Raw genomic sequence first — 5460 nt, forward strand, 5'->3', positions numbered from 1 at the left:
TCACTGCGACATATCTATTGTATGAATGTGGGAATCACTAGTGTACTTACCCAATAAAACCTAAAGATCCCAATAACATTTGACCGAGGCGGGATGTGGCAACAGGAACCTTGTCTGCACTCTTCCACTCCATTGCCATTAATGTCTTATGTAACTTGGTATAGCATTCCCTTATCGGCCCATTTGTCCTGGTTACTTAAGGTTTAGATCTGGTCCAGTGCTTATAGGGATAAATATTAAAAAATCATGCAGGAATAGCACCACGCAAAATCTTTCCCAGTAATGTGCCGAGACAAATCTATATACGTATATAAAATTATGTTGGTTTGTGTACGCTTCAAAAAACTCAAAAAGTTCTGAAATATCGCTTGCCTAAGGAAACAAAGAGACATCCTCGTGTTTTTTCATAGCAAAATGTTTGCAAAAATTCTGAAATAATTACAGTTGTATAGTACATCACACAAGGAAGTGTAAAATGAGAAAACATTAAAACAGTTGTAATAGTTTGATAAAATAAAGGTTCAAAACTGAAGGGGTGGTTATCAATTGGACGTATTTATTTAAAGGCTCTAAAATTAGTACGTTTAGCGTTTCAAGGTAGTTTTTTATTGATATAGGACACCCATGTGCATGAGCAGTGTTGGCCTAGTGGCTTCAGTGTGCGACTCTTATCCCTGAGGTCGTAGGTTCGATCCCCGGCTGTGCACCAATGGACTTTCTTTCTAAGTGCGCATTTAACATACGCTCGAACGGTGGAGGAAAACATCGTGAGGAAACCGACATGTCTAAGACCCAAAAAGTCGACGGCGTGTGTCAGGCACTAGATGATGATCACCTACTTGCCTATTAGATTTAAAAATGATCATGAGACAGATTCAGAAATCTGACGCCCAGACCTAAAGAGGTTGTAGCGCCACTGATTTATTTATTTTTTATTGGCCCAAGGTCTGACTTGACACGTGATCATTCCAAAGGTACAAAATAGCAGGATAGCTTCATCATTGACTGTAATATATAGAGTATTATCACTAAATAAATTCAAAGACCTCGTTAAACGGAAATTAATCAATAAAGCGTTTTATAAATTTGAGGAATACTTAAATGATCCTAATCCTTGGGATTGATTTGCTCCAGTTCAAACAATTTGTATGACAATACTTGTCGATTAAAAAGAGTGGCGGAAAGTTTCTTGCCTAGAACTGGTAGTAAATGTAAATTTACAATTAATTTAACTTGACAATTCAAAAGTGTACTTGGTTACCCACTTGAATAAAGATATTTTGAGTTTGAGTTTGAAATAAAAAAATATTGAAGGTGTGACTGCATAATTAAAAACGTAGATTACAAAGATATACTAAACTTAATCAATCATAAGTTTTCACTGTAAAATATCGCAATGACTTTGCTAATTACTATAATCTAAAAGTGTGTAGAAGATTTGTTATCTTATCAACTCCGAAGGTGGAATCGTCTTATCAAGGGGGCAATGTCTTACTTGGTGTATCCGGGTCGGATTTGATAAAAAACTCGCAAACATTTCTCTATATTTATAATACAAGTTTATTGGTATTTTCAATCCACTTCATCCATCCCACTTTAGGTCGACAACGCACTCGCTAGCTCTCTGCCTTGCGATTCTGTAACTCACTTTTCGAACTCACACAGCGGTTTTCGCAGCGGCGGTCGCGCTCAAATCAGTCGTGTGAGTGCCGCTGTGTGAGTTCGAAAAGTGAGCTACAGAATCGCAAGGCTGGCATTGTGTATGTCCATGCACGGCGGTATCACCGTGCATTGCCCTTTCTATAAAAAAAACATATGGTTTGAGTATCAAATGCCCATTAACGTAAATTAATTTTATTGTATAATAAATAGTAATAAGGGCGAGGTTTGGATATGGCCATTGGGTGAGACGCAGAAAGAGGATATTAATCGGGAGTCACTAATTCGAATTGGAGTCATAGTGTCTGGGCATCGATTTAGATTTCCCTTCGGAGCGCAAATTAAATGGGCGTCACAATATTTCTTCGCAATCAAATCTCATAATAACGCTAACATTGAATCACAAACACTTAAATTAGCAGTGTGTGCAGTTAATGTTTCTTTATTGTTTATGGACATATTGTCTGCCCCAAATTACTTAAAATATTAAACTTAAATTAAATAAAGCTCGTCATACTGAACTGTTTCATATCCCCAATCTTGGAACAAACTATGTTTGAAATATACCTACTTAGGTACACGTATTTAAAATTAATGCAGTACCTACTCGTACCATATTATCTCCGAACGCGTTTTTGTCGAAGAATTAAGCAATTCGAAATTCGAATAGATTTTTAACACATAAAAACACACTCACACACTTACACACTTACACACCTTTACAAATTCTCACACCCACCTCAGCCAATAAAATTGCAAATTGCCTTGGTTAGTACATACTTCCTATATCCTGTAAGCCGTTTTTGCTATATTTTTATCTTGGAACAAACTATGCTTGAAATATACCTACTTAGGTACACGTATTTAAAATTAAAGGAGTACCTACTCGTACCTTATTATCTCCGAACGCGTCTTTTCGAAGAATTAAGCAATTCGAATAGATTTTTAACACATAAAAACACACTCACACATTCCCACACCCACCTCAGCCAATAAAATTGCAAATTGCCTTGGTTAGTACCTACATACTTCCTATATCCTGTAAGCCGTTTTTGCTATATTTTTATCTTGGAACAAACTATGCTTGAAATATACCTATTTAGGTACACGTATTTAAAATTAAAGGAGTACCTACTCGTACCTTATTATCTCCGAACGCGTCTTTTCGAAGAATTAAGCAATTCGAATAGATTTTTAACACATAAAAACACACTCACACATTCCCACACCCACCTCAGCCAATAAAATTGCAAATTGCCTTGGTTAGTACCTACATACTTCCTATATCCTGTAAGCCGTTTTTGCTATATTTTTATCTTGGAACAAACTATGCTTGAAATATACCTACTTAGGTACACGTATTTAAAATTAAAGGAGTACCTACTCGTACCATATTATCTCCGAACGCGTCTTTTCGAAGAATTAAGCAATTCCAATAGATTTTTAACACATAAAAACACATTCACACACTTACTCACCTTCACAGATTCCCACACCCACCTCAGCCAATAAAATTGCAAATTGTCTTGGTTAGTACATACTTCGTAAGGTGTAATCAGTGTAAAAAAAAGTGTATAAAGATGTGGATTATTATCAATAAACTGTTAAAAAATTGTTAACAACGCTATTGATAGTATTCAATATTTGATATGCTTCCTCTTCATGGAACGTAATCGTCATGAAGGTTACGCTAAAACGTATCAAAATTGTTGTTTTATTGTTTGATTCAAATAATTTCCTTATACTTATCGTTAATACCGCATGTAATTTTTTCCTGGTGGGAAAAAGATTGCATTTATATCATCAGCTGAGCACGTTCGGATGTCGAGGATCAATACGAAATCCAAGAATTCCCAACTAGCTCGAATTATTTTCGATATCTAAGTATTTTCGGATCAATGTTCTAGAAAAGAGCGTACCAACTATTATAAGGAATTTAACTTTCTACAGCTGGTACCAGCCGCGAGCTAGGGAGTTACCTTACCACCTAGCGTTAGGTCCTTTCTCCACTGCTCCGGTCCGGCGTCGGATATCGGAATGAATCATGGGAAAAATATCGCAACGCCGGATTGCGCTTCTCCACTATATCCGATCCGACAATAATCGATACTTGTGTATTATCATGCAACACTTATATTAACTAAAACCCATATACTTCGTTCTAAATTCTGAATATTTTATTGCCGTGGCAAGTTTATTACTTTTTTTATATTGTCTATCTTGAAATTTTCGGATCGTTAAAAACCGGATGCCGGAGTAGTGGAGAAGCACGTAAGTACTGTTGTGAGTTTCTAAATCGGATCGGTAATTAACGTTTGCCGGATCGGAGCAGTGGAGAAACGGCCTTAGTATCCGGATTCCGATTTAAATATAGACTTGTAATTCTAAGTTTGCGACGGTTACCGCTAGATGTCGTTATCAAGGTTTTTTTGTTCTCAGTGCTAAGCAATAATTTAAGTTACGTGGTAAGCTTGCAGCGATCTTAACCAAAATTAGATTTTCTCCGGTTCGAACAATTTGTGTGACTCGAAACTTAGCGATTAAAAAGAGTGGCGGAAAGTTTCTTGCCAGTTCTTCTGCGACTTGCGAACTGGTAGTAAATGTAAGTTAAGAATTAATTTAACTTCTTTTCTGACGTTCATTTTGACTTTGACTTTGAAAAGTAATTAAAGTTATAATAATAGTTAAAATACAAATCAGTCGTCATTCGTTAACTGTATAAGTTTAAGTATCAAGTTTCTTCAATTTCTTCAATGCCGTGTTTCACCTTTTAACGGCATTATATATTATAAATTAGCTAGTACATTATTCATTGATCTGAATATATTTTATGCGTGTTACAGAAAGCATAGTACAATTATCATAATACAATAACTAATTAAAAGAAAATTAACTAATTAAACTCACGGTTTGGTTTGTTAGAAATTGTAACCGAAAATAGACCAAAAGTAGAATCTAATAGGGCATGTATAGTATGAAGTTTCTGAATACCTCGTAGCTTTATACCAGAATTTGTTTATCAGAAACCGTTCTTTCATCAGGATCTGAATACTTCAATATGTTCCAAACCAAAAAAGTTGTGAGACAGGGTAGCATATTTTCACCTACTCTATTTAACATACATGGAGAGTATATTATTCGGAAGACCATTGACCATTGGGAGGGTTTTCCAGTCGCCGGAAATAGAATAGCAAACTTACACAGTTCTTCTGGCAACATCCGTGGAAGATATGGAAGAACTGTACCAGAGAACCGAGCTAGAAAGTAGAAACTAGAAGATAGAAAGACCCATCATCCTCAAAACTATAAACCGTCGTAAGAGGCGCTGAACAGAAACCGGTGGCAACAAATAGTCCGCTCCAGGTGCTTCCCAGCTGACCACGACACTCAGATATGAGCTGCCGATTAAAGAGAGGGAGTATTGACCTATATAATGTAAAAAACAATAACAATTTAAACTTTAGACTGCCAATCTTCAACCACTATAAAACGATATTTTTAAATAAACAAAGTCCCCAGAAATAAGCTTGGAGTCACTGACCTTTCCAAGGTCGTGATCTGAACCTGACGTATCGTTTTATTTTTATGTTTCACTGAGCGTGCGTTACATCTATGTCACCTACTTTTTATAGGGAAAAGTTAATCCATTTGAAAAGGCGCAAACTGTTTTTCAAGTTTCTAATACATAATAACATTGATTACGATTTTATCTATGATGATATCAAGTTGTTTTTTATAAATACATTAGTACTTACCTCATCATTTTACGGATTAAATTAGCGCGTTTTGTGTGCGTAAATT

Source organism: Pieris napi, chromosome 21 (genome assembly GCF_905475465.1).
Source record: "Pieris napi chromosome 21, ilPieNapi1.2, whole genome shotgun sequence".
Taxonomy (NCBI): Eukaryota; Metazoa; Arthropoda; class Insecta; order Lepidoptera; family Pieridae; genus Pieris; species Pieris napi.